The 22,669-nt window shown below is 38.1% G+C and overlaps 1 protein-coding gene across 3 annotated transcripts in view; it reads right to left on the bottom strand.

Moving 5' to 3' along the window:
• GABRG3 (gamma-aminobutyric acid type A receptor subunit gamma3) overlaps positions 1–22,669 on the bottom strand; it is a 707,159-nt gene that overhangs the window by 452,316 nt on the left and 232,174 nt on the right. The window lies entirely within an intron of this gene.

Below are 22,669 nucleotides of genomic sequence, written 5' to 3'. Positions count from 1 at the left end.
CTCTTGACTGACACAGGTTCCCCAGAGGTCACTGGGTCAAAAGTAAAGAAGCAAGTTTCTCATCAACTCATTTCCTTTAGAGATGTAGGTAGAAGAGAGTTAGCTCAATCACCATGGACGTAACTATTGTATCTTATTTCAGAGGAAATATTTAAGACACTGTATCATTTTTCCACTGAATTGTCTGTGAATAAAAGTAATTTCAACTCTTTATGTCATCAAACAAAAGAGAATAATGGCCTTTCCTCTTTCATCTATGTCTCCTTGCCTCCTGGCCCCAAGTCAAGGTTGACTGATCATAAACAGAATGTCCAGGGTTTCAGCACTTACAATGTGACCTGGCAGGAGAGAAGCTGCCTCAATTTACACCTACGATAGAGAGTCACCCCTGGTGTACTCCGGGTGTCCTTTTCAGTCCAGCACACTGTTAAACTATCCTTTCACCCCCCAGCACAGTTCACCAAGATCTGTGGTCTCCATCCAGTAAGTGGACATGTGTAAACTCTGTACAGAAGACCTCAGATCTGGAATGAGGAAGGTGGACCCAGGTAAAATGGCAGCTGCTTGGACCACACTTGCCCCCACTAGATTTCAGGCCAGAGGCATGAGGAAAATGGGTCACTTTAAGTACCTACTAAATTTAATGTAAATCAAATTCACTTTCTGTTATTTTACTGAGTTATTTTAAGTTTGAAGAATCTGCCCTCAATTTATATTCCAGGTGGTTACATGCTATTTTCAAGACCTCAAAGTTAGACTGAATTATGACAGGATTTCCTGCAATGAAATTGGATTTTACTCCATTTAACATAGCACAATTATTATAAAGTGATGTTTCCATTTTCTCTGAGAAAATTAATATAAAATTGTCTCACTTTTTATATAATTTTCACATATTAAAAATTTATTTTTACCTGAATTGTAAGAGGCCTAACACAATTTATTATGGAGTTGGCTTTATTATTTACCATCATAAAAATTGGATTTTTTGTATGAGAAGCTCTTAAGAACCACAGTAAACAAGAGTAGCATTACAGTTTTCCCATCTATTTAGATCGTTTGATGAAGTAGAAAGGATCTTTGTCAAGTTAAAAAAAACATTTTAATATGTTTTGCAAGGTTTAGATAATTGGATCATTCTTTCCCTCGTAAAACAGTGGAAGAGTCAACACAATTTAGATATCCCCTGTCTACCAAGCAGAACATAAGAATGTTACCATATCCAGAAAATGAATCAATTAAAAAGAAAATGACAAAAAGCTGAAATCTCTGTTTTGGCTTCTACAGCTAGGAGACTAGGGAGGGTTCTATGATGACAACCTCAACTGGCACCCTCTGCCTTTCTTTTCCAGAAGCTTTTTTCCAAGAAAGAAAGTCACCAAATTCAGGTTTTCAACCCACATCCATGAATGATGGCAGATAATATAAGACATTTAGAAATTAACAGCTTATTTCATTCCAGGCTACAGTCTTCTTGGTATACGACCTAGCCCTCCTCTTCTCCCTCTGCTGATGTCCTCTTCCCCCTTCCCATTTCACAACATCTGTAGCACTTGAACCTCAGGGAATGTGCTGAGATCAAAGACAAATTTGCTGCTCAAGAGGCCTCCAAAATTCTCAAGTGAAAGTACTGCCTTAAAGCTCGGTAAGACTCCTGCTGGGTCTATTCTTTCCCTTCCTTCCTTCCTTCCTTCTTTCTTCTTTCTTTCCCTCTCTTTCTTTCCCTTTTTCTTTCTTTCTTTCTCTCTTTCTTTTGTTATCACTAGCTTAACTGAATTATATTGCTCTGTTAGGCCTCTAGTACTTGAACATATAGGATTTTTTTCATATAGGTTTTTTTAAAAAATTAGGTGTTTGGGAAAATATGTAAAATATAAAGATAACGTTAAAATGTCTTAGTTTATTCATATAAATATGTGTGACACTAGTGTGTATGTAACATGAAAACATTAGTTTGAGATTTAGATATTTGATATTTTATGTAGAAAGTGTAAGTATGTTAAAGATTTATTTTCTTGAATACCCTTTAATATTAAGAAGAAAGCCTACCTGTGCACACACACACACACATACACACAACGCTTTTAATTTGGTCCAATCACTTAAAATACAGTTTTAAAACTATATTCACTATTCAAAGGACCAAAACAATGACCCAGATTTCAGCTGCTCTACTGCCTCCTGCAAAGTCCTTTACACCCAGCTGCTAATGACAGGCTACGACAGCATGGGAGGCTCAGGTCTATAATTTGTAAAATTTATTTTTAGGCCACTTTAAACAATTTTCAGTGCTAAGTCATTTAATGGCTTAATATTCAATGTTAAAATAAATAAATAAGAAGACCACAATAGAAGTGTTTCCCATTTTCAAATGGCTGCTCTTGCAAAGAGGGCTGGACTAATTATTTTCTCCACTATTAAAGGGCCAAACAAAGCAGAGGAAACCTGTTTACCAAAAACCAACAGCAAATAATTTAGAGGAAATCGTATGCAAACTATTGAACATACACAAATGATAAAAATCCACGCTTGGAGAACAAGTATTTGTAAGGAAAAAATTAACAATTAAAAAGTAACAGTAAGAGTAACATCCAAGGTAGAAACTAAGGAAAATGAATGTGAGTAGTCTGTCCACCTGACACATTGCCTTCTCTAGGGTAAGCCCTGATATTCTGACAGGTAGAAGCTGTTAGACATATGGAAACAAATGAAACAGTACAAAAACTCCCTAGGTTTTATCTGTAAATCAATTTCAGACAGTTACCATCATAAATGCACCTCAGTTTCATGCTATAGATTTGATTCAATGTAGAAATTCAGAGCTCTGTATTACAATGGGTATTTAATAGGTTCCAACATGGTCATTTAACTTTGAAAACATGGTAAACATTATCCTTCAATTTATTTTTGTGAACATTAAAATCGTTAAAATAGGGGAGTCTAGGTGGCTCAGTCGATTGAGCACCAGGCTCTTGATTTCAGTTCAGTTCATGATCTCAGGGTTGTGAGATGAAGCCCTGCCTCAGGCTCTGCATTCAGCGAGAAGTCTGCTTGAGATTCTGTCTCTCTGCCCCTCCCCCACTTGTACGTGTTCTCTCTCTCTCTAAATAATAAATAAAATCTTAAAAAAAGAAAAAGTTTAAATAAACCAAATTATAAAAATATATAAAATTTTGTATTCCTAATTACAAGCAAAAAAAAAAAAAAACCAACTTGCAGTTTTATATGTTTTACTAAGACCATGAGGAAAAATGTGCATGGTAGGATGGAATTATTGGATAATTGCCTCAGCCATTATATTATTTTTGAAGAGCAGAAAGGGTACAAGGCTTTTCTACTAAATAATTGATAGCATTTCTGTATTTCATGGTTAAAATCTAGTAACTGATTTTTTCTATAAAAGAGATTACCATGGCTGTTTTTGTCTCTTTTTTAATTATGAGATTATCATATTTTCTAGTTCCTGTTAATAAACTTGATACCTTAATGTTAAGTCAAGAGCCTTTTATTTTTAAAGATTTATTTATTTATTTTAGAGAGAGATAGCCCAGGGTGGGAGGGAGAGAGAGAATCCTCAAGCACACTTTCCTGTTGAAGAAGGAGCCCAACACTAGGCTAGATCACAAGACCCTGAGATTACCATCTGAGTCTAAATCAAAAGTTAGATGCTTTAACTGACTGAACCACCCAGGTTCCCCAACCCAATCTTCTACATAAGTTAACATCTAGGGAACTTTGCAGTCTGCCTCAGGGCCTTTGGCGCTTTTTGCAACTTATGAAGAACATTGTTTTTTGTTTTTGTTTTTTTCCTTTCCTTTTTCTTTTTTCTTCTCCTTTCTTTCGTGTTTTTTTTTGTTTGTTTGTTTGTTTTTGTTTGTTTGTTTGTTTGTTTTAAGGGGGGGATGGACATTTTATTAAAGGAGGATAAAAAGTTCCTTGGGGAGGCAGAGGTCTGGGGTTTAGTTCCTTTTGTAACAGTGAGGGATGATATGATCCAGTCAAACTCCCTTAGTGCTCCATTCTTCCAGGAGATAAAACAATAGTTTAAGAGGAAGTTCTGGCTATGACCAAATAAATGGTCAAGGTGCCCTTCATGAATCAGGTGCCCTACATGAATCAGGTCAAGGTGCTCCTCATGTCTCCAGGAACGGAGAGAAAGATCACTCATTAGGAAAGGTATGGCAGCGCTGATTCTATAAACTTGGGACTTTTCACTGGTAGATTACATTAGCTAAAAGTGGAAGAGAAGTCCCCTACTCAGCACTTCTGTCAGCATGGGCCCTGTAGGCCAGAAGGTGGGCACTCACCAGTGACCTGCACTCCCTCCTCCCCCAAAGCCCAGAGCACCTGGGTCTTGTTGCAGTCAGGACCATGCTTTCTGTGAGCACAAAATTTACACCATGCTCCCTGGGCTGACAGCTCATCTGCCTAGGCCCATGGCTCCAGAGACCTTGTTCCTCTAATCTCTAGGTGTCCAAGAAAGCTACTCCCAAACCTTTGGTGATGTTCCCATAACATGAGTTTCTATACCTTGGAATGTGCCCTGCACTTGTCCCTGAGCACTCTGTCCTCACTCTTTGCCTGCTGAGGCCCACACAGTTACCTTGACCCCTTTCTGCTCAGGCTTTCAACTTCCTACTCTCATTTTCTTAGACTCATATCCATCAACATGTTCTTCCACATTGAAGAACGTCCACATTAAAGGCCTTCCACATTGAAGGGCTTCCACATTGCCCTCTGGGTGCCTGTGCCTACCTGCTGACCAATTCTAGAGAAAATTAACTGACAGAAATGGTCATGACTTCCAAGTGGAGCACCAAATAGGTCAAGCGCCTTAGTCACAAGATCTGAGCATCAGTCCCTATCTTCTAGTCTCTTCCTTGATGCTTGAAGTTCAGCCACAAGGAGTTCTCTCTCTTCTGGACCTTCTTCTCCATCCTCAACACCCCACTCTCATATCCTGCAAGCCCCAGGTCACTCTCGGTATTGCACTCTGACAGAGGATTTCTCTGATTCCCAGAGCAGGTAAAGCAAACCTCTTACAGTGCAACTGGTAATTCTAGATGCATTTTACCAGATATGTTGTAAAATTCATCATACTGTTTTTGGGTTGACAGGACTAGAACATAGTAGTCCTTGACAAAGTGTTGTTAGTTGAATGAAGGAGTGTTTTTACACTTTGGTCTTTATCCTTTTGGATGGAGCACATGTTGCAAGGGTGAAGGTAATCTTATCCATCTACAAGTCCAGAATTTTGATTTAAAGATTATTCTTCCTCAGTCAGGAATGAAAAACAAATTTTACAGTGGATCTTCATCTATAAGTAAACATATTCAGACTCTAGAAGTAAAGTCTTAGACTAAAGAAATCAGTGATGAGGAAAGGCTAGATCCCCACAAGCCCAGAGAGACTTGCTTGAAGCCCACTTTCAATATTCTCTGCTCATCCTTTCCAAGTGGTAGCTATAATTCTGTGATTTGCAGAGCAGTGTCCTGGGAGATCAAGCTTCCTTGCTGTAAGTTTTGGTCACTATCATGGGAAGCACAGCAAGAGGAGGCTTTCAGATATAGCTTTTGTTTCTAATTAAAAATATTAAAACCGTGTAAGCTAAATTGTGATTATTTTAAGACAATAGAGTTAAGATAATAAAATCGGGAAGAATAAAATATTTGATTATGAATGACTAGATAAACATACTAGTGACCATACCCTGCAGGATGAAAAGAAAAGGCTTACTGTTTGTCAAAGTGGTGGAGTAGAGTCGGGACTCCCAAGAAGTGGGAGAACTTCCCTTCTTGTCCCCATACAGGGAGTTCACATCATGGCCAGATGGCCCTCCCCGATACTAAAAGATAATGTTTGACTCTTCCATAGGAAGGAAACCATGGTCATATTGAATACTGCTTCCTGGAGCCATAGCTGTGAAGTGCTTTACTTTGTAAATGGAAAAGGAACTCCATTAAGTTCGCAAATGGTTCTGCTAAAATGCTGTATACAATCCACTAAAGTCATTCCTAAATACATAGCATAAGTGAATTTTGCACTTGTAGGGTCTTAGAAATAATCTATACTGTTACTATTTAAGCTTTTCTTTCCATCCTAAATACTTGGAGACAAAATACATTCTCATCATAACAGAAAGAAGAGTGTTGCTGGCCAGGGACTTTGGGGTGGGGGAAGTAAAGAGATGTTGGTCAAAGGGTCCAAATTTGCAGTTATAAGGATAACAAGTTCTGGGGATCTAATATACAGCATGATGATTATGGTTAACAGTACTGTATTATATGCTTGAATGTTGCTAAGAGAATAGATTTTAAATATCCTCTTCACAAAAAAGAAGTAGTAATGTGTGACATGATGGAGGTGTTAGGTAATGTTTTAGGGGCAATTATTTTGCAATATATAAATGTATCAAATTAACATAGGTTAACACATGACATAATGTACTCTGTACCTTAAACTTACACAATGGTATATGGTAAATATATCTCAATAAAGCTGGAAAACAAAAAAGAATACATTCCTATCATAAATCATTTTGTGGTGATTCTTTGCAAGGGCAGGGAAAGGGATTTCAGCAACAACTGTTGATGTCTAGTCTTTTCCCATTCAGGTAGGGAAACTGAAGCACAGAGGGGAAGCAATATCCTGGCATGGTATTCCCCTTAGACCAATAGCTCCATGCTGTCCATCAGCCAACATCACCAGTCTGCATCAGAGAAAGGTCAGGCCCACAGGAGGACCCACTTCCCAGGCTCAGGTAAAACTAGATACTGTCCAGGTTCTGTAAGAGCTATTTTCCATATAACAACAAAAACTTGGTAACATGATTCAATATTTCAGGGTTTCTAAGAAAATGACTCTGCTCTCAGAGAAACTAAAATCCAGCTTGGCTGAAATAAGATTTTTCCGTGTTTTACAACTCTAGGTGCTGGCACAGTGAGGACACAAACATGAGATACTACAGAATGCCTTCTCTTAGTGAAAATCATGTTAACTGTTAATCATTCCCTGGGAAATTGGGGACCAGCAGTGGGAGGCTGGGATTTAAAGTAGATTTAAAGTTTTAAGAAATATCCAATGTTAGGCCCAGGTAGGTGCTGGGAATTCACCTAAAGAAAATGGTTCTATATAGGAAAGATCGTGTATAGCAGTGTTCTCTAACATGAAAATATCAGTCAACATGTCTTGCAATGAGCAAGTGGGACAAACTGAATTTAAGGGCAGCCACTCACTGGATTCAGCTGAGCATTATCCTGCACGAGATTTCACATTCTCTGAGTGTGCAGTGTCAGGCTGTGGATAATTTATTTAAATATCCTTCTATATCTATCTAGGTATGTAGCAATATATGTAGCAATATGGGGTGTCTATGTATAATGTATAAAAAAATACACACCCATATTTAAAGATATAACATTTATTTTGATCTATGTAATCTACCTAGTATTTTAAACATTTAAAAACAATCCTATCAAAATGCTTAAAGAAGCTGTAGCTGTGTTCATGTAGTAAGACTGTGGATCTTTAACGTTTTTTTTTTTTTTTTTCTTCCTATTCCAGTGTTTTGGAATGCATCTCTATTACTTTAGTAAGAAAAATCATTTAATTATAAACTTCTCCCAAGTTCCTGCACAATGAAAAAAAAATGTGTTTTAGATTTTTGTTTGTTCTTGGAAGTTTTTTTTGAGAGAGAGAGAGTGAGCATGCACACACATAAGCTGGGTGGGGGAGGGGTAGAGGGAAAGAGAATCTTCAACAGGTTCCATGCCCAGTCCCGAGCCCAACTCGAGGCTCAGTCTCATGACCCTGAGACCATGACCTGAGCTAAAATCAAGAGTTGGGCACTTCACCAACTTAGCCACCCAGGTGTCCCATGTTTTAGTTGTTTATAGGAAAGTTTCCTCACCGCCACCCCCCCCACCAGTTTTGGATTGAAAAGAGATGCTGTAAAGATACAAATGGATGTTACATCTCTAAATTATTCACAGCACTCCTTTCTCTGCTTTTAAAAAGAATGAATCATGAATTTCAATTACTTCAAATCTACCCTCAAGAAAGTAAATAAGAATCAACCAAAAGAGGCAAACAAATGAAGGAAAGTGGAAGGATCTATTAAGCTTGGCAGCAGATGGTTTTAATTCTGCTCTGGGCACCCAAGTGTGGCAAGGAATCTAAAGGGAGACTATCAAGAATTTATGTGAGGCCCTCTTTGTGTGTTCCTGGGCTGAAACTATTCACAAGAGAGTGTCTCCACTGGCAATGGCATGGCTTCAGCCTATGGCTCCCCAGGGCATCACAGTAGCTATGGTTGGAATCGGTCTCTGGTTTGCAAAAGAGGTCATCTAATTGAAAATAAGAATTCACTCCAAATATCTCTTAGATCTTGAACACATTCAGGATTAAGGAGCTCCATCTTTGGAGATAAAAAGGAATGTATTTGACACCTCTAATTCCTAGATTATTATTTGCACTGATTCTGTGTTCCTGATTCATGCACCCATATTTTATTCAAGTACCCTCTGAATTCCAAAGTCAACATCCTCCACTAATTTACATTAGAAAATTACGAATCTGCTTTTGGATCTTTTGCCAAAAGTTCTAGTATGAAATCCAAGTGAAGAGGTTGGTCTGACAGAGATCATATCACTGATAATTATGACTAACACTTATTCGACATGAAGTATCTCTCAGGTGCTCTTCTGAGACTTTGTATATGATCTTCAAACATCTTTACAGCAGATTATTTTATTACTCCCATTTTAAATCTGCGGGCACCCTGCCTGAGATGACATTGCCAGTAAAGAACAGAGCCAATATTCAAGCCTATGCACCTGGCTCAGACCTACTGACTCTCAGTGTTGAAGGGGTAGGGCATAGACTCCACCCAGGATAGTGTTCACAAAGTAGAAAGCATTCAGGGAATCTTCTGTTGAAGAACGTGTCAGAATCTTAGAATTAGCTTCCCCAGAAAGGTTCCCCAAAAAAAGAATAAGGAGGGAAGATAGAGAAGGGTTGAGACCAGTAGGATAGAGAAATCTGCATTTGAAAGGCAGATGAATATATTAAAAAGAGTTAAAAAAAGAATATAGAGCCAGCAAAGGAAAACCAAAAGCACCTGCTATCCTCAAACTAAATGGATTTCAATCATGTAACCCATTTGGGGGCAATCATAAAAATGTCTAGTGCACGGCTTTACTTTAGAAAGAAGATAAAAAATAAAAAACAGGATTTTCATCATCTTTATTTGCCATATGGACAGGCGATGTCAGTTCACTGACCTCAAATTTTGAGTAGCTGAGAAACAGACGGAAACAACATTTTATGAAGCTAAAACAGGCTACATTTATCCAGGCACACTCAGAAGAAGTTATGAAGGGCTATTTAGACATTCTAGAAAATGACCACTAGATTGTAATAAGGCAAAATATTACAGAAGGAACTGGAAATGTACTTTAAGTCACTAGTGTGATGGATGACCTGATAGGAGCCCCCAAACTTGGTATACATGGGTATGTCTTTGTCCCCCAGGGCCTTCTGAGAATCCATCTTGAAAACAGCATCTCTTACCAGACTCCTTTTCTGAATGCTTTAAAACTAAAAATCAGTATCCACTTAGTTGCTGTGCCTTAATCTTGCCAAAACAAACAAACAAAAAAAGATTGTTGCTTTTTGTTTTTCTGGGTTTTTGTTTGTTTGTTTGTTTTATAACTTCCTCTACTCTTTTTCAAACCATGTGGTCATTGATTTTGTGATTTAAATATATAAAGTGCAGTAACATAAACTAACATTGCACCTAGGAATTAACTGGTCTTCAGCCTCTTCCTCAAGCAAATGGGAAGAGAAGGAGGTTTTCCTCTACAGAGCATATTGGGAGCAGAGCAAGTGTCTAAAAATGAAAGTCATGAAGAAAGGAAAAGAACCACATTTCTGCATGTTTCAGAAGACAAATATTCCTGGAATATTTTATATAATGTTAACATGTATTAAATAAAAAAACTTCATCTATTTAGAACATATTCTAATTCCCTTTAATTAATCCCAAAAGTCTGAGCAACTTTCTTCCCTCGATGTAGTCTCTATGTGCACCTCAATATTTATTGAATAAAGGATAGAGAGAATAAAAAGAAAGAAAGAAAAAATAATTCTAGTTTCAACCAATTAAAAAGTTCAATAAGCCTTGCATATAAAGTATTGTCAATTTAAAAGTTTGAACAGAATTTCTGATCTGCAATTTTTGATTACGGACCAATGATGGCAACAAACACCTGCTCCTACTACCATGTAGTAAAATAGCCCTTGTAGTAAGTATGTAGTAAAATAGCAGTAGTAAAATAGCCCTATTCCTCAACTGTTGCTGAATATATATAACCAGGAATAGTTCTTGAGAGAAACATTTGCACAAGTCATAGCAAACAGACTTGAATCTAATGATTGCATTTCTGAAAATCTGTTTTAAGTAAATCATATTACTTTTAGGGAGATGTTTTTAAACAACACGAGGAGGGAAGAGGCACCGTTTTCCAGCCAGCAGGAGCCTGAGGGATGCAGTCTGCAGGGTGGTGACCTGTTGGCTGCTGGGCAGAGGCCAGGAAGGTGGAGGCTGAGGGTGGACAGCTGTGGGATCACATAGCAGGTTTCCAAGGCCATGGGATCCTCAGCCATCATCTTGCTCCTCCTTGCTCTATCCTATCACCGGCTGTGACAGCTGTGTGTGGGGCACCTCCACAATTCAAAGGCCAGAAAGGGGACAGAACTTCTCTCACCTGGACCTTGTATGATTAATACTGGGAAAGAGGTTTTGCCCTAATTGGACTCTGCTTATCTGTTGGGCAATTACAGTGGCCAGGGAGAACAAGCCATTGCCCCAAAGGGAAACCCATGCCCTCAGGCAAGGAGGACTATTTAGGTGAAAGCAATCACTGCTTACCATGTGTAGAGCAATGCCATCCACTTGGAAAAGAAAAAAAAAAAAAATATATATATATATATATGGTACAGGGTTCCTTTCGGCCCCTTGTTCCCTTAAGGAACTTAAAATCTAGAGGGAAGAAACAAAACCAAGAAAGAAACAAGTCCAGGAAAGGTTTCCGAATCTCAGGGCAGAGTTAGGGCTTGAACTGCAACCAAAAGGAGAAGGCCTAGGGTAGAGCAGAACATAGGTAAATTGAGAGACTGGCAGAGAGAATGCCAGGGTCTTCAGGGGCAGGAGGAAACCACAGGGTTTGTGTTCATTAGTTGTTACTGCAATAGTTAGAATAATAGTAGCTGACTTTCTCTGTGTTAATGTGAATAGACATAAAACATGTATCATACTGTTAAGGCAGAGAAAAGGAGACTATTTTGGAAGGTGACCTGATCAAGGTCACCCACCTGTTAGCATCAGTCCCAGCCATTCAAACCCAATGATGAGTCCTGAGTCCTCTGCTAAATCCTTTTCCATTCTGCAAAAAAGGCAAGATAAAAGAGTTGCATTACTACCCTCAGAGCTTGGCCTTGGAGTTGATAGAGGGGTTAATAGAGTTGAGAGGACACATTCAGGCTGGGCTGCCACATTCAACGCAGTCAGACAGACAGAAACTGAGTATTAATGAGGAAATGCAGGGCATGGCTGCCCTGGGATGTGAACATTCATCACTGCTGTGTCAAGATCAGATGTGCCACCCCAAATATGCCACATTGGCTATGGATTATTTTAAGCTGAAGGCCATTGAGATTCCATAAGTATAGCAAGAAGCCTTCTCAGAGCATCCCTTATCTGACTAAGAACATGAACTTCTGAGAAATAAGGACTGCCATAAATCCCCTCTTCCAGGGGAATTTGGACTAAGATTGGACTACACAAGCATTACTAAATAACTTATCTTCCATTGGTTTTCTTATATATTTACTGTCTCACAGTTTACCATCCTAGAAGCTCAAAACCCTTTTCCCTTGATGTATCACTTCTACAGAAATTTATTGCCCTTTGTTAAAATGGTTTATAGACGTCCAGGTCTGCCTGTCTCTTTGGGGTTTTCATGTTGTGTCTGTGAGGCCTACCACGTGCATACGAAATAAACCTTTTCTCCTGTCCTTTTTCAGTCCAATTTGCAGGGCCTCAATTATTGAACCTAAAAGGGTAGAGGAAAGTTTCTTTTCCTTCTTGCCATGAGGAAGAAGTAGGGCTACCACCCTGTGAGCATGGATGATAGGAAGACAGAGAGTCCCCCAAAGCCTAGAGGAATGGTAAGACTTCCGAAGTGCAAGTCACTAGGGCACTCAGAGATTGTGACCCTTGTTCACATCTTCCTCTCACCCCTGCCCCTGAAGTTGGGAGTGCTGCTCATCCCACTTCCCTCAAAGCCCTTTCCAGGGAGAAGCAAGATAGCTCTGCCTCCTAGGAGGCTGTGCACAGGTGAGCTGGCCAGTGTCTGGCCTATGAGGACTACCCACTGAACCTGCTTTCTGTGTTATGTGTGTCTATCTTGAGATCAAAATACTTTGGTCTCCTTTGTGTCCCTCACTGCATGACACAGAGATTGTCAAACTGTAGTGACAGTGTGATCACTAATACTTTACTGTTTACAACACACTTCCATACACAGCATTACCACCTGAGGCAGGCAGGGGTGAAAGCAAAATTTTTAACAACCAGTGTGGCCACAGCCTGCAACAGGATCCTAGAGACTTCTGCTGGTGTGGGTGGAGATTTGCAATTCTGGAAACTGAGGCAGGACCAGGAAGGCCATTCCAGGGGGTTCTGGGGTAAGGTTGTGAGGCCAGAGAAGGGGCCTCTAGAGAACACAAAGTAGCGGGTGTTATTCAGCTGTACAGTAGCATCTCAGAAGGCATCTCATGATGCCCAAGTGGATGAAGAAAAGAAGCTAAAATGCCTTTCCCAAAATATCACATGTATAGAACTGTGGAGACTAGGGCTGTACTTGTCGTCCACTCCCAATACTAACAGCCATAGCAGATGTTCAAGCATCCCTGCATGGAAATGAACTGGTCAAATATAATGGCAAGTTTAAAGCTTGGGCGATTACACCTGCAGAAAAAGGAAATGTATAGTCACAGTATGAGCCCAGCTCCAAGTTTGCTAACCATCGGTGCTTAACAATTGATTCCCAAGAGTTGGTTTGTGAAATACACAGTGGATTTTTCTTGAAAACACACTGATGGAGATAAATGTCAGAACAGGTGATCCTCAGTAATAAAGAAGCTTCTGCCTCGGGGACTGCATTCAGAGCAATGGTTGCTTGTGTGACTTTTGAATGCCCAACTCCTTGGGCTCTGGCTTGCTCTGCAGAAGGACCTCTGTATTCCCAGGCGGTGGAACTGAGCTGGAAGCCCCTCTAGTTTTCACTGTCTCCAAAGTTTTCTGGAGAGTCTCCCTGCTCTTCTCTCAAATCTTGGTAAACTTCATCTTTGTGTGCCTAATTATCACCAAATCCATAGCCTAGTATGTTTCCACCCCAAGCATGCAGAGGCAAACCCATGTTTGGCCCAGTATCCACCTCCCTTAGTTTTTGCGATCTACAGGATGGCCAGCCTGCGCCAGTCTTATTTGTAAAATGTCGCAAATGAACTAACACCATATTAGAACAACAGTATGCAGAGATCTTTGGATAATCTTGATACAGTGCAGGTTTATCCTAGCCAATTCCCTCAGTTCATTAAGTTGTGTGTAAATGCAACTGAGGACACACTTTCATCTTTTCTACAGCCTGCAAACTCGCTCATAAAAGAAGCATATATGAATAAATTATTTTAATTCGAGCCACTAATCCTAGGTAACAATATGCAGATATTCACCAGCTCCCAGAAGAGGGACCAGGAGAGAGAGGACATGACCTAGCAGAATCCATCCCTAAGACTAGAAAAAACAACACACATGTCCTCACAGAGACTCACTGCCCACATTCATCTGTCACACACCAGTCATTGCAGATCTACGCAAGTGACTCAGAATACTCTGGTCTTGGCTTGTGATTCATGCCCAAGGATTGGATGCCAATTCCCCCACACAGGTTTTGCAAATATTTTTGATGATACAGCATCAGATATAGAGAGGTAAACTGAGTCTTTTCCAGTAATCATAAGGAAGTGTTCTAAGGTCCCTGCAATGTGTGGGAGAAGTTTGGAAGTATCTCTCAGGATTAGACCTAGGATCTTGATGGGCTCAAAGCTTGCAGAATGATAAACTCCAGGGAAGCCCAGGAAAGTTTCAATGGCAAGAATGAGGTGCCTGTTGGAGAACTCCTTGCCTATTTTAACCCTAACCCTTAGGAAACACATGGAGGAGAAAGTCCCTGAGAAGGGCTCACATATTTAAGGCTAGGGCAAGAGTGGGACAAAAACTGAAGAAGACAGACAGTGGCAAATCTTTCTATGCTTCTGCCCTCAGGCCATGTGCAACCCCTCCTCAAAGTGCTTTCTGGAGAGCGGCACAGGGAAGACATATCTCACATTCCTAATGTATTGATCATTGAACTGTGTCAGGCCTTGTCATGGTTGCCTAGGGAGCTGTAGCATATTTGAAAGAACAGCAAAGTCCGGGAGAGTGCCTTATATTGAACTAGAGAAAGAAAGGGAAGCCAGGGAGCTCAGAAGCCACTAGGAGTGTGCAGGGTCTCGAATTACCCATTAAATATAGTCTTGCTAACCCCTCTTCCTCTTTTGAGATTCCCAACCTTTCCTTGCAAGGAGTTACACAAAAATGCTGGCTGTTTCTCTTTAAAGGAATATTGGCATTGAGGGAATTTGACATAGAGTAGACTTTAGATAGAAGGCTGGCAGAACTTATCTAGGACTAAAAAGAAGAAGAAGAAGAAGAAATAAGGAGGGATAGGGGTGCCTGGGTGGCTCAGTGGGTTAAAGCCTCCGCCTTTGGCTCAGGTCATGATCCCAGAGTCCTGGGATCAAGCCCAGCATGGGGCTCTCTGCTCAGCAGGGAGCCCACTTCCTCCTCTCTCTGCCTGCCTCTCTGCCTACTTGTGCTGTCTGTCAAATAAATAAATAAAATCTTAAAAAAAAAAAAAAAAGAAAGAAGTAGGGATAAATACAAAACACAAAACTGAGACCTGCCATCCTACCGATATGCATATATTTCCATGTGTTACCAATGGTATAACCATACATACAACTCATTCTAATATCGGAGCACAACTTTTGGATTTTTCTGTTTTGGTTTTGTTTTATGTGAGAAGAGGTGGCATTTACATAAACTTTCATTCCCCCTGAAAGTTTCCTACTGACCAACCCTCCCTTTCTCTGAAGGGAGGTGAGGACAATTCAGCTTTCCAGCAGGGCTTACACAAGCTCTTCAGGCACCTGCAATGGGATCTCAATCTCAATGACCAGGGGTTCCAAAGGCTATTTGATAAAACAAGACATGTGCCTCCTCTTAAAAAAAAAAAATGTGAGTATGAGTGATTCAATTGGATTCAATGTTAAATATATTGGAGGAAATCTGAAATAAATGAAACTGGTTTAGTGGCTGAAAAACCCATGTTTAATCTTCTAATTCATTTCCCTGGAAAGTATACAAGATGTTCTTTTTTAATGATTTTTTAAAGAGCTGTTAAAGGTTCCTAGAAAAATTAAGAAAAATGCAGAGATTCCTCATAAACTCCCACCCCCACACATGCATAGCCTCCCCCGTATTACAATCGATGAATCTACATCAACATGTCATAATCAGCCAAAGTCTGTAGTTTACACAAGGGTTCGTTCTTGATGTTTTATGTATGGATTTGGACAAACGTATAATGACATGTATCCATCATTATAGTATCATCAGAATAATTTCAATACCCTAAGAATCCCAGGCACCCCTATCCCTCCTTATTTCTTCTTCTTCTTTTTAGTCCTAGATAAGTTCTGCCAGCCTTCTATCTAAAGTCTACTCTATGTCAAATTTCCTCAATGCCAATATTCCTTTAAAGAGAAACAGCCAGCATTTTTGCGTAACTCCTTGCAAGGAAAGGTTGGGAATCTCAAAAGAGGAAGAGGGGTCAGCAAGACTATATTCATTCTTCCTATTCATACTTCCCTCTCACTGGAGACCAATGATATTCTTACTGTCTCTATAGTTTTTCCCTTCCCAGAATGTCATAGAGTTGATACCATATAGTGTATACAACCTATTCAGATTGACTTGTTTCATTTAGTAATGTACATTTAAGTTTTCTGTATGTCATTTCATGGCTTGAGAGATAACTTCTTTTTAGCACTGGATCATATTCCATTCCACTGATGTGGTTGTACCACAGTCTGTTTATCCATTCCCTTACTGAAGAACATCTCAGCTGCTCACAAGTTTTGGGAATTATGAATAAAACTGCTATAAATGTGTGTGTACAGGTTTGTATATGTACGTAAGTTTTCAGATACTTTGGGTAAATACCAAGGAGCACAATTCAGACAGTATGGTAAGAGTATGTTTAGTTTTTGTAAGAAAGCAACTGTCTTCCAAATACCATTTTGCATTCCTACCATCAATGAGAGTTCCTGCTGCTCCACATCCTTGTCAGCCTTTGGTGTTGTCAGTGTTCCAGATTTTGGTCATGTTAAGAGATGTAGAGTGGTATCTCATGGTTGTTTAATTTGCATTTCCCTGATGACATATGATATGGAACATCTTTTAGAATGCTCTCTGTATATCTTCTATGGTGAATTGTCTGTTAAGATTTTTGGTCCATTTTTTAATCAAGTTGTTTGTTTACTTACTGTTGAGTTTTAAGAGTTTTCTTGTATATTTTGGATAACAGTCCTTTATCAGATGTGAGTTTTTTGCAAGTATTTTCTTCCAGTCTGTTGCTTGTCTTCTCATTCTCTTGATATTGTCTTTCATAGAGCAGAAGTTTTAAATTTTAATGAAGCCCAGCTTAATACTTATCTATTTTATGTATCTTGCCTTTGGTGCTGTCTCTCAAAAGCCATCACCATACTCAAGGTCATCTCGAGATTTTCTCCTACATTAACTTCTAAGAGTTTTATAGCTTTACATTTTACATTTAAGTCTATGATCTATGATCTATTTTGAATTAATTTTTGTGAGGGGTATAAAATCCTTTTTAGACTCATTTTTATGCCTGTAGATATCCAGCTGTCCCAGCACATTTCTTGAAGACTATCTTTGTTCCATTGCTTTTTTCAAAGATTAATTGAATATACATGTCTATTTCTGGGACCTCTCTATTTCTGAGATCAATAGAGCTATATAGTTACATTGATTTACTTGACTATTTTTTTCCCACCAATACCACACAGCCTTGATTACTGTAGCTTTATAGTAAAGTCTTGAAATCAGATAGTATCAGTGCTCCAACTTTGTTCTCCTTCAATATTTTCTTGGCTATTTTGGGTATTTTGCCTTTCCATGTAAACTTCAGAATCATTTTGTCAATAGCCACAGAATAACTTTCTGGGATTCTGACTGGGCTTGCATTAAATCCATAAATGAATTTAGTAAGAACTGACATCAGGAAACTGTTGAGTCTTTTTATCCATGAACAAGGAATATCTGTTTATTTTGATCACCACAGTTTTGTAATTTTCCTCATAAAGATACTGTACACATTTTGTTAGAGTTATATTTAAATACCTCATTGTTTTGGGGTGCTAATGTAAATAGTATTGTGAACTTAGTTTCAAAGTCCACTTGTTCATTACTGGTATAGGGAAAGGGCTGACTTATTTATTTTAACCTTGTATCTTGCAACCTTGCTATCATCACTTGCTATAATCACTTATTAGTTCCAGAAGTTTTTTGTCAATTTATTCAAATTTTCAAGATGCTCATTTTAATGACAAGATTCAGTTTTTTTCCCTTATATATAGTTTTCCTTAAGCTGAAAATGTAAGTGCAATTGTCCCTGAACATTCTTGAGTTTGAACTCAAATTAGTTAAGCCTCAATTTTCTTGATTTTAGAATGGGAAAACAAATTTCCAACACCACAGTATTTTTATGTATATTTAATGAGGTTATACATACAACTTCATGAATAGATAGTAAATGTTTCAAACAAACACAGAGTCAAAATCTAGATGGGAGAGCAGGAGGACAGACCAGTGGAGCTGAATGTGTTTCATTTTTATTAGCACAGAGGCTTGGAGATATTTAACTGGCCTGTCTTACTAGTTTCAAAAAGAAAAAAAAAAAAAACAAGTTATCATTCTAAATTATACTCTCAAATCAATGATAAGAGGAAAAACATATTAGCATATGTTGTTAGTTATTTTTCAATGTATCTGTGCATAAGCCTAACTACACTATAAAAATAGGCATGTTGATGACCTGTATTCTAGTTTAAGAGTATTTAAACCTTCTAAGTGGGTTTGTTTCTAAGACAGGAAGTCTCTAATGCTTCAAGTATTATTTGTTTCCTAAGCAGTATTTCTCTGTTATACCAAAAGTCTTATTTATCACATGGTTAACAACTCTCCAGCTGTGGCTCAAATGTCTCACTTTTATATTAATTTTTCATAGGTTAACCAATGAATCATGGTACTGCTTCTGTGATCTAGTAATCAACTGGCTAAAAGCAGGGAATCTCGAGGCATCAGTATGTTTTCTACAGGAACTATCTCCTAATATCCCCATTCTGGAAGGACTAGTCAGAGTTCCACAACTGGCGCGGGGGTGGGGCGCTTCTGGGTGGCTTATTTGTTAAGTGTCTACCTTTGGCTCAGGTCATGATCACAGGGTTCTGGGATCGAGCCCTGCATCAGGCTCCCTGCTCGGCAGGAGGCCTACTTTCTCGCTTTCCCCGCTCCCCCTGCTTGTGTTCCCTCTCTCTCAAATAAATAAATAAAATCTTAAAAAAAAAAAAAAAAAGAGTTCCACAATGGGGTCTGTATGGAGATAGCTTGTATCAAGACCTCAAGAAATGTAACCCCTATCGTTCTATCCAGCATGGACTGAAGTTCACCCAAGTAAACCTCCCAGGAGCCAAAACATAGCCAGACTTTCCATGAATCTAAGTTGCTCAGATTCTGATTTACTATTTTTTTGTTTTTAAATGGTTAGTTAACATACAATGTTATATTAGTTTCAGGTGTACCATGAAGTAATTCACTATGTCCATAAAACACCCTGTGCTCATGACAAATACACTCCTTAAACCCCATCAGCTATTTCACCCATCCTGCCCACCCACTTCCCTTCTGGTAACCATCAGTTTATTCTCTACAGTTAAGAGTCTATTTCTTGGGGGTGCCTGGGTGGCTTGGTGGATTAAAGCCTCTGCCTTCGGCTCAGGTCAGGATCTCAGGGTCTTGGGATCAAGCCCCGCATCAGGCTCTCTGCTCAGCAGGGAGCCTGCTTCCCCCTCTCTCTGCCTGCCTCTCTGCCTACTTGTGATCTCTCTCTGTCAAATAAATAAATAAAAATCTTTTTAAGAAAGAGTCTATTTCTTGATTAGTCTCTCTATATTTTTTCCCTTGTTCATTTGTTTTGTTTCTTAAATTCCACATATGAATCAAATCATATGGTATTTGTCTTTGTCTAAGTTTGCTTAACATAGTACTCTCTAGCTCCATCCATTCATTGCAAATGGAAGATTTCATCATTTTTTATGAATTAATTATATATATGTATGTGTATACATACATATATATATGTATACACATACATTATATATATAACTTGTTCATATGCATATATATGAACTTTTTCTTTATTCAACAATTAATGAACACATAGGCTGTTTCCATATCTTGGCTATTGTAAAGAATGCTTCTATAAACATAGGGATGCATGTATCCCTTTTTATTAGTGTTTTTTATTCTTTGAGTAAATACCAAGTTGTTCAATTGCTGGATTATAAGATAGTTCTCTTTTTAGCTTTTTGAGGAATCTCCATACTGTTTTTCACAGTGGCTGAACCAGTTTACATTCCCACTAACACTGCACAAGTGTTCATTTTTCCTCACATCCTCACCAACACCTGTTGTTTCCTGTGTTGTTAATTTTAGCCATCCTGACAAGTGTGAGCTAATGTCTCATTGTAGTTTTAATTTGCATTTCCCTAAAGATAAGTGATAATGAACATCTTTCATGGGTCTATTCGCCATCTGGATGTCTTCTTTGCGACAATGTCTGTTCATGTCTTTGCCCACTTTTTAAATGGGTTATTTGTTTTTTGGGTGCGGAGTTTTATCAGTTCTTTATATTTTTTCAATACTAGTCTTTTATTAGATACATCATTAACAAATATCTTTCCTCATTCTGTAGGTTGCCTTTTAGTTTTGTTGATTGTTTGTGCAGAAGAGTTTTATTCTGATAACGTCTCGATTGTTTGTTTTTTGCCTTTTGTTCCCCTTGCCTCAGGAGACACACCTAGAAAAAAGTTGCTATAGCTAATGTCAAAGAAGTTACTGCCTGTGTTCTCTTCCAGGATTGATTGATTGATTGATTGATTGATTTTTTGGAGAGAGAGGGGAGAGAGAGAGAGTGAGAGAATCCTAAACAGACTCTACACCCAACAGAGCCTGACATGGGGCTCAGTCTCAGGATACCGAGATCATGACCTGAGCCAAAATCAAGAGTCAGATACTTAACCAACTTAGCCACCTCTTCTAGTGGTTTTAGGTCTCACATTTAGGTCTTTAATCCATTTTGAGTTTATTTTTGTGTATAGCAAAAGAAAGTGATCCAGTCTCATTATTTCCCATGTTGCCATCCACTTTTCCCAGCACCATTTGTTGAAGAAACTATCTTTTTCCTATTGGATATGCTTTCCTCTGCCAAAGATTAATTGACTGTTTATTTGTAGGTTTATTTCTGGATGTCTATTCTGTTCCATTAATCTATGTGGGTTTTTTTGTGCCAGTAACATACTGTTTTGATTATTACAGCTTTGTAAGATAACTTGAAGTCTGGAATTGTGGTATCTCCAGCTTTTCTTTTCTTTTCCAGGGTTGTTTTGGGTATTCAGGATCTTTTTGTGGTTCCACACAAATTTTAGGATTGTTCATTCTAGTTCTATGAAAAATTCTATTGGTATTTTGATCCAGAATGCATTCAATCTGTAGATTGCTTTGAACAGTATAGACATTTGAACAGTATTTGTTTCTCTAGTTCATGACCGTGGAATGTCTTTCCATTTCTTTGTGTTGTCTTGAATAACTTTCAAAGTGTTCTATTTATAGTTTTCCAAGTACTGGCCTTTCCCCTTTTGATTAAGTTTATTCCTAAGTGTCTTATTATTTGGGGTGCAATTGTAAACAGGATTGTTCTCTTAATTTCTTTCTGCTGCTTCATTACAAGGGTATAAAAATACATTATATTTCTGTACATTGATTTTTTTTATCCCATAAATTTACTGAATTCATTTATTGGTTCCAGCAGTTTTCTGGTAGAGTCTTTCAGGTTTTCTTTGTGAATTATCATGTCATCTGCAAATAGTGAAAGTGTTACTTCTTACTTACCAATATGGATGGATTTTATTTCTTTTGGTTGTCCGAGTGCTGTGGCTAGGACTGCCAGTACTATGTTGGATAAAAGTGGTGAAAGTGGACATCCTCGTCTTATTCCTGACCTTAGGGGAAAAATAATCAGTTTTTCCCTATTAAGGATGGTATTAGCTGTGTTTTCACAGATGGCCTTTACTATGTTGAGATATGTTCCTCCATACCTATTTTGTTGAGGGTTTTATCATATATCAGTATTGTACTTTGTCAAATGCTTCTTTTGCCTCTATTGAAGTGATCATATGGTTCTTATACTTTCTCCTATTGATGTAATGTATCACACTGATTGATTTGTGAATATTAAGCCACTCTCGCAATCTGGAATAAATCCCACTTAATCATGGTGAATGATTTTTTTTAATGTATTATTGAATTCAGTTTGCTAAGATTTTATTAAGAATTTTTACAACTATATTCATAAAGGATATTGGCTTATATTTCTTTCTTTCTTTTTTTTTTTTTTTTTGTGACGTCTTTATCGGGTTTTAACATCAGGCTAATCCTGGTCTCTTAGAATGAATTTGGAAGTTTTCCTTCTCCTTCCATAGTTGGAATAGTTTAAGATGTATAGGTATTAATTCTTTAAATGTTTGGTAGAGTTTCCAGTGAAGTAATCCAGTCCTAAGCTTTTGTTTGTAGGGTTTTGATTACTGACTCAATTTCTTTGCTTGTTGTCAGTCTGTTCAAATTTTCTATTTCTTGTTTCTGTTTTGGAAATTTACACTTTTGTAGGAATTTATCCATTTCTTGTTGCCCAATTTGTTGGCATCTAGTTTTTCATAATATTTTCTGATAACTGTTTGTATTTCTGTGACATTGGTTGTTTGCCCTCTCTTACTTCTGTTTTTATTTTTATTTATTTATTTATTTATTTATTTAACTTCTGTTTTTATTTATTTTAGTCCTTTCTCTTTTTTTCTGGATAATTCTGGTCAGAAATTTACCGATTTCTTCGATTTTTTTCAAAGAACTGGCCCCTGGTTTCATTGATTTTTTTCTATTTTATTTGTTTGTTTTATTTTGTTTTTTAGTTTCTTTATTATTTATTTCTGTTTAATCTTTATTATTTCTTTTCTTCTTCTGGTCTCAGGGGTTTTAGTTTTTGCTTTTGTTTTGGAGTTCTTTTTCTAGCTCCTTTAGGTACAATCTTAGGTTGTTTACATGAGATTTTTCTTGCTTCTTGAGACAGGCCTGTAATGCAATAAATTT

The sequence above is a fragment of the Neovison vison genome, chromosome 13 (assembly GCF_020171115.1).
Source record: "Neovison vison isolate M4711 chromosome 13, ASM_NN_V1, whole genome shotgun sequence".
Taxonomy (NCBI): domain Eukaryota; kingdom Metazoa; phylum Chordata; class Mammalia; order Carnivora; family Mustelidae; genus Neogale; species Neogale vison.
The sequence above is the reverse complement of the archived record's forward strand: the minus strand, read 5'-3'. Positions and strand labels throughout refer to the sequence as shown.